Genomic DNA, 8,087 nt, shown 5'->3' with positions numbered 1-8,087 from the left:
GTGTGTGTGTGTGTGTGTGTGTGTGTGTGTGTATGTTTATAGATATGGATAAAATATCCTATATATTATATCTATAGGGTCTCATGTCACTATTGTGTTCTACTACAGAACAGATGCTAGGTGAGGAGCTCAGTGGTGTGTTGGCTTTCTATACAGAGTTGAATTTCACGTGGATGGTTATGGGCTCAGGAGTTAGAGACTGTAAATGCCAAGGTGATGGACACAACATAAAAAACGACGGAGAGAGAAAAAGGGCCTAGTAGACAATCCAATCCATTTGCTACCGGCATCCTACAATAAACACAAATGTGGAAGGGATTTCAGCACAGGGGGACTTAGACTTTCTCTAGAACTATTTGGAGGAGTTTCTCGAAGTGCTTTGGAAGTGTTGTTTAAAGTTTTCAAGTTTTCTGAGTAAACAAGCAAAGCGAGCTGCCTTTTATCTATGGGGAATCCTGGGCACTTACAGAGCATTACGCAGCAAGTCAAGAGCAGACGGAGGAGCAGATCCCAGAGGCGCCTGCTCATAGAGATCAGTCTCAAGTGCAGAGCAAGAAAGTCCTTAAATAGACCAAATTAACTCTCTTAACTAAGAATCAGGTGAAGAACCGAAGAACTCTGAGATCAAGGGTCAGGGATTAGGTGTCTGGGCAGGACAGACCTGATTATGTCTTGTTACAACAAAAATACAGGCAGCAGTTCAAATGAATGTATTCCTAATATGTGAAAAATAGCATGTATCATCCTTCGAGCCTCTTCATTTGCTGCTAACCCACTGACCTGTGATGCTGACATGGAAATGATGCTCTGTAGCTCTTTTCTCAGCCTAAATGAATGATCTGAACCAGCTAGTGACCTCTTTTTATTCCTCTTCATTTGTTTAAAACTGTCATCGTGTCTGTTTTGAGATTTCCCTGCAATACTTCCTTTTCAACAATAACAAAAAAAGAATAGGAAAAGTGCCCTGTGTTCACTGCTGCTTCCTCTTTCTGATTCACTTAGCCACTTATCATTCTTTCCTTTATGGAAATATTTCTCTTGCTTAAAGGCGATGTACTATAATTGTGGGGCAGGGAGAAAGCTCTCATGGATTCAGAGAAGTCTAGTGGAAATCCACTCTGGTGAAATGCCCAGCGTGACTTCCAGCACAAAGATGCTGTGATAACATCAGCGGAGAGTCAATCTTCCCTCTTAGGCGTGTGACATATCAGAGTTTGTGTGTTTGTAGTGCAGGTGGGGTCCATAGTTACGTTGCAAAAATGGCCTTGAGAGGGCAATGAACGGGTTCTGAAAATGAGACTGGGACTCAGTAGTCCCCCGAGACTACGATGAACTCTGCAGTGGGCAGAATAGTCACACAGCTGACTTCAGTAGTGTTCAGTGGGTGTGTCTACACAAGATGTTTTACTGCACAGTAGACTAATCTACTGCGCAGTAAAGCATCGCTATGTAGCCATGCTGTAACAGGAGGCCGTCTCAGGGCCGATTTGCCTTTGGCCTGCCCACCTGTTCTGGGCCAACCACCCATCTTCTCTCCTGCCATGCCTTGTTGTTAATTAATTATCTTAATTAGGCGGAAAGCTGCCCATTTCTTGCCCCAATGCCAGGGGGTGTTATCGGTGGCTCCATACCTCCCCTACACCGCAGTCCATGCCTTGCAGATGGCATCCACAGTTCTTACAATCACCGGCCCCATGCTGGGCCCCAGACTTCTCCAATCAGGACCCCTCTAAGATCCCTTCATTCCAGTGGCCTACCCCGCCTTCATTCAGGCTATCTAGCTCCCTGAAACTATTTTCCCCTCTCGGGTGTGGTCCTCCTGGGACCTTTGGCCATACAGGCCCTGGCATCACCTCCAAGGCCAGTCGGAAACCCCAGGCCCTCTTAGCTCTGGGTGTCCCTCGTGGTGGACCCCCGGCCCTTTTGAGTGGTCTGGTCCTGGCCCCAGCATCGAACAGTTGAGGGTGCTCTCTCTGTCAGGTCTCTGAGTCTCTAGCTCCACTCTGTCTCCTGGGGTCTGCCCTCTGGGCCCTACTAGCGGGTAACCCACCCAGTTGTGGAAGCTGGGGTTAAGGCGCCTCGACACGCCTTTCACCAGGGTGGTAACTGGCCTGGCATTTCCTGGGGGCTCCCGCACCACTGAGAACCCCACCAGGCCACCCACTCCCAGTAGGGTGCAGTTTTAGGTAGCTGCCTCAATCAAGGACCTGCTGGCTGTTTGGTTCTGATCTTCAAGTGGCAGGCACAAACAGTGCCCTGTCACACATACCGTGGGCTACTGTGCAGTAAAATAAGCTAATGCACGGTTATCTTCTATCTGAAAATATAGGTAGATTAACTGCGCATTAGCTACTACGTAGATGCTGGCTGGGAGCAATTTGCTCCTGGTCAGCCCAGGCAGCAGGGGGCCCACTGCTGCCTGGTTAATCCCCATGTGGTTGGAACTGTGCTGCCTGCAGGGGCACCTGTCTCCCCACCACATGGGGATCAAGACATCCCGATCCCCACATGGCTGGGAGGCTGCAGCTGGAACTGCTGCATCCCAGCCAGATGGGGATCAGGTCTGGTGATGGGGAGAGACATCCCCACCTGGTGGGGGCAGCCACATGGGGATTGAGAGGCTCCTGATCACCACGTGGCTGCCAGGCAGCATTCTCATGGGGACACCTCTCCCAGCCACTTGGGGAGTAGGTTTGATCCTCAGGTGGCTGGATGCAGCAGTCCACCAGCCCCCTGCCCCCTGCCAGCCCCAGGCTGGCACCTGGGGCAGCGTGGAGCTCCCCCTGGCTACTGCAACAGGGCAGATCATAGGAACCTCCTGGGGCTCACCTGCTCCAGTTGGGAGCAAATTTGCTCCCAGACTGGGGCACGTGTATACCCTTTCCTTTTTTAATGCACAATAACATTACTGTGCATTAATGGCATGTGTAGATACACCCAGTGACAAGGATGAGTGTTCAGATGCACTTGATAATCTCCCAGGATAAATTGCTAGTGCCTCTTATCCCCTGAACCTTGCTAGGGTTTGTCCTGAGATGACCATCTGAGCCACTGTGCTTTCTCCCAGGACAAACGCAATGTCTGTTTGTTGCCTTAAGGTATCAAGTCACGTTACAACTTGCTTCTCTCACAGCCTTGGACCATCACAGCTACAACAGGAATACTCCAATGAAGAGAACAGGATTCCTGCTCTCTGAAAAGAGCTTCCAGGCCTTTGTATGAAATAGCTATGGAGGGAATTGCCTAGTATTAATTAATTGGTGACTGTTTAATATTAACCTGGCATAAAGCATACTCTTGAAGAGTTCCCCTTTACATCTGGATTCAAAATAAAACCCAGAGGAAGTGATTTTAGATCAAAAGAGCAGAGTGGAAGATGTCAGCAAATGGGAACAGGCCAGGTGCTTGCTCCCGGGAAGAGCGAGAAGGCTTCCAGAGAGAAGGGAACTGGATAAGAAGGATTGTGAGCATATTTACAGCCATCTGGCACCTTCTAATTATTCAAGTGATGAGGCTGCCTGAGTGCTCTCCAAAATGGGGGGAGGGAGAGAGGGAAAGAGTCTGTTTGGGCAGCGGCTCGCGAGCGCTTCCTGCTTGCGACGTATGTTTTTTTGGAAATGTTTTATATCACTTACAAAATTATTTATATTGCTGGGGAAGTAGGGAAGAGATACCAGAAGGAGATTTTTAGAGGCTGTTCCTTCTGAGTTTGCCATCCAGGCTTGTACAACATGGGCACCAGGGAAGGATCGGGAGGGAGGTCTGAAGGAGTCCAGTAGACTTCAGGTCCCTTGACGTATCAGCGGAACTGGGTTATCTTCTTTCTGCCGCTGCAGCATTGCTAATTCTTGCCAAGTTTTGTCTCGAGTCTTGCAGTGTTGCAATATCTGATTTCTAAAAACCAAAAAAAATAAAAATAAAAAAGGCCCCTCTGCCTGGAGTCATGTTAGCTAGAGAACATCTCGCTTTCCATTTATAAAGACAGTGAATCTCCTTGCCTTCATGTTGGTGGCAAAAAGCTTGGAAATATGATGGGAATGCATCCTATAGCCTCAACACTCCGAAGGGAAATCAAAAGACCCCTAAAATGTATTAAAGCAGCTCAGGACATGGGGTAGAGGTGATATCTTTTATTAGACCAACTCGATTTTTGCACAAAAAAGTCTTTAATTTCTTTAATTTAAAGTCTTTTTTTTTTGCAAAAATTTAGTTGGTCTAACAAAAATATATCACCTCTACCATAAGTTCTGATTCCCTTTGCCTCTCGACCGGCATGGCTACAGTCTGGGTACCTTAAATCAGCTCAAATGCTGGTGATTTTTTTCAAGCCTTATACTTGATCTTTTGACCACTTGGGGTGGGCAGCACTGCTGTGGTGTTGATCTCGAGCAAGTGTCTTCTTCTTTTTGCTTCTGTTTCCCCTCTTCTTGTTTGTTGGGTGGGAGCTGGACCAGCTGGGCAAGCTGGTGGGTTGAGTAAGCATGTGGGAAACTTTGGAGAATTGGCTTCAAGTTCTTTTTCCACCACAGACTCTGCATGATCTTGGGCAAGCCGCTAGACTCTCTTTCTTGTTTTTAAAATAAGCCTAGCACCAACATCCTATCTCAGAGCGGTGTTGGAAGGAAACTCAGGTGCTCGGAGACTATAACAACAGGGCCTGTTTAATGCTCTTCAAATACACCAAAGGTTCATCACTATCAGTGACAATTTTAGGGTTTGTTTGGTTTTTTTTTCCTGTGCGCATTGCATTGTATAAAGTGCATCCATAAAGCCACATACCGGTGCCACTACATTGGGAAGCTACAGGATGCACTGCAGCTTTCTTTCCTTTGAACCGGAGCGTACTTGCTGCGATTCATTGACAGATGCATGTGTTGTTCCAGCTCTGCTTAACGCCGACTGCTCTGGTGGCCCCTGATGGCTTTGTAGAGCCAAGATGGTCCCCTTCCATGTGTTAGTCACCAGCACTGTAGAGCCTGGTCCTGGCCGGCATCCCTCAGGGTCCCGGTAGCACAGAGAAGCGATGACAGTTTAGCCTCTATCTAGTGATGTCAGCGCACGGCAGTGACACAAGAGCTCTGACCTTTTTCTCTGCTCAGTCGCCGACCAGCTGTGAGAGCTTGGGAAGTCGCCGCAGCCCTTCCTGCCTCTTTCTGTCACTGTAAGATGATGCTATCCATTCTTTGCTACCTGTTGTGTTTTAATTACTTAACACCTGTGCTCTGGCGAGGCAAGTCACAATAGAAATGCAAAGCAACGTTATTAGCATCCTTAATCATGCATTTGGGTATGCCTACATCCTGGCAGAGGGTAGGAAGTGAAGAATAATAAATTGATGTTTTTCAGGTTAATTCTTGCTATAAGCTTTTTTTCCCCTCCCCTGCTAGAGGATGGTACAACATCATATACTGTAGATGCAATTTTTTAAAAGCCTGGGTAATTTTATGGTCAGTTATGACACCTACAGTTAGGCCTATTAAGAGGAGGATAATCAAATTTCCTCCTTTGGGGTATAAGCTGATCACTGCAAGGGTCAAGAAGAAATTATTTTCCCCAGCTGGTAGGAGAGGTTATTGGCCCAGTGGCTGGACTCTAGACTTGGCCAGACCGGTGATTTGATTGGGTATGGCACGACGCAGGATATTGGATATAATGGAGCAGCTCTCTAGTGTGACGGGGCTATTCCTATCTGGAAAATCATTGCCGCTCATGCTGAGCAAGCAGTGCTGGGAACCAAGTCCACATAACAGTGCAGAGGGCTCCCTGGCCCCCAAACCTTCCTCCCTCCACCCTATGTACATTGTCAGGCAGTCTAAAGCATCACCCTGGTTTCTCTGTGAGCAGCCCGTTACTGTCCCAGACTCTAATCTCAGATAGCTGCTGCCATTGCTGCTCCTTGAGATAAGACTCGCTGAAATGAATGTTAACCCCATTTCAATAATTGTATAAACAAGCATGCTGCCCCCAAGAATGGTTTGCCTCCAAAACCTGGTGCAAAGGACAGAAGATGGTCAGGAGCCAGATAAGGCTACCAGGTTGTGCTGGAGACAAGCGAGCCTGGGAAACACGTGTTTCAGGGGTTGTTTTCTTTGGCAAGAAAGCGGCGAATTCACAAATTTGGGGTTTAGCTGAGATGTACAACCAAGGCCCCAGCTGCTTGCGGTCATTAAACATCCCATAATACCTTTTGTAAGTGCCGGCGTGCAAACCCCGTGCCCTGCCCACTTCCACATTCTGGCCTCAGATTCCTCCTGCAGTTTCATGCGAGCGCAGAAATCCTTTTGCACTTCTTGTCCTGACTCATCCTGCGGCGTTTCTGGGCTGCTGTTTCAGCTGCAGAGGTGGCTGCAACGGCACCGTGGAGGGAACACGATTCTTGTGCATAAATGGAAATAACTTGAGAATAAACTACACGACATAATTAGGTTGTGGTGGCGATGACAATAACAGTGGACGTGCCCCAGAAGTTCAGACAACCGTCCATCTAGTTTCGTGCCCTGTCTCTGAGAGAAGCTAGTGCCAAAGCTACAGAAGTTACTAAAATCTCCAGAGTTTCATGGATATTAGGGGCTGGAAGGGATCTTACAGATCACCCATAATGGGCAATAAACAAGTATCTTGCCCATAGCTTATAGGTTGCTGTGCAGCACCCAAACTTCAAAACTGAATCTCTCTTTATGTATCTTGGTCTCAACGACACTTATTGTAGAAAATTTCATAGAAAATTAGGCCTGGAAGGGACCTCGGGAGGTCATGTAATCCAGCCCCCGAACTCCAGCTTTGTGGCAGGGAGGTCCACGGATGAACTGTGCTTTGGGTAGGAATACAGTACTCTCAGGTCTTGGCCAGACAACCGGTTTGACCCAAATCAGTTAAGTCTGATACTACATTCAACCAGGCTTATCTCAAACTGGTTTCAGCCGCTTTCCAGCTGGTTTATGTTTCATAGTTTCATACTGCACTGAACATCTGTTCTGTTACAGGTTTAAACCAGTTTCTGATCATGTAAACCGGTTTATGTGTAATGTCTGTCCCTAGCCCCAATATTCAGTTCTTCACTGAAAGGAACTGGTCTGGGGTAGGCCTCTCCCTACCTTTGTCATGAAAAATGATTTCATTGCCTCCATCAGCTTCCCCTAATCTCTCTCTCGGCTCTCTCCACACCTCACTTGTTCCTGCCGACAGCTTGCTTCTGTTATCCTATAAGAAATTCTGTTTTATGGTCCTAGCTAGTTGCTCTTCACACTCCCTCTGAGCCTCTTTGATTTCCATCAAACATGTTACCTGCCATCGTTTGTTCCTTATAATTGTATCCACTTGAACCAGATCTCTATCTTTTTGAGGATATCTGTTTGGCTTGAGTAAACTCCTGGGTATTGCAACTGAGCGGTATTGTTTTCTTTTTTGCCTTGCCTTCTTGATTTCCCTTTTCTTGTCTAGAGGCAAGTTTCCCTTCTCTGTCTCATTTACGGGAGGCCGAAGTGGTCTCCATGCTGCGTCTAAGCATTTTCATTTCCTCAAATCTTTTTGACTTGCTTCCTCACTTGTTTAATAAAAATCCGTTTTGCAAAGTGAAGTGCCCCGGTGTGATTTCACATATAATCTCTCTCACAAGAATCTTGCACGCAATTAGATTTGATTTCTTTCCTTGGCAGGATGTTTCCAAAAAGTAAAAAAAGAAGAAAAAACCCCTTATTGTGCTGCTGATGTACCATGCCCATGAGCTAAGATGCCGACACTCCCCTATGACACAGGTGTGTGAGAATAACATGGAGAGAGTGCACCGTGTATATGTATATGCATATGTATGTGTGTCTGTGTATGTATGTGCGTGCATGTGTGTGTGTGTGTGTGTGTGTGTGTGTATATATATATATATATATATATATATATATAAGATAAGGCCTGAAAACAACCAGGTCTCTTTGCCATTTCTAGCAGGTGTTGTGTCCAAGGGGTGTTATGTTTTCTCGTTCATACCAAAATCCCCCTGTGGCAGAAAGCCACCTTGGTTTCTCCCCAAAAATCTCTGCCCTGTGACACTGTGATTTAAATCTCTGTGCTGTGACCATTCAATTAGGGTGGGC

The 8,087-nt window shown here is 46.8% G+C and overlaps 1 long non-coding RNA gene across 1 annotated transcript in view; it reads left to right on the top strand.

Moving 5' to 3' along the window:
• Positions 1–8,087, top strand: part of LOC109296193 — a 38,721-nt gene that overhangs the window by 4,869 nt on the left and 25,765 nt on the right. The gene's annotated exons all lie outside the window — the stretch shown is intronic.

Source organism: Gavialis gangeticus, unplaced genomic scaffold (genome assembly GCF_001723915.1).
Source record: "Gavialis gangeticus isolate Ggan-Ray unplaced genomic scaffold, GavGan_comp1, whole genome shotgun sequence".
In the NCBI taxonomy this organism is placed as follows: domain Eukaryota; kingdom Metazoa; phylum Chordata; order Crocodylia; family Gavialidae; genus Gavialis; species Gavialis gangeticus.
The sequence above is the reverse complement of the archived record's forward strand: the minus strand, read 5'-3'. Positions and strand labels throughout refer to the sequence as shown.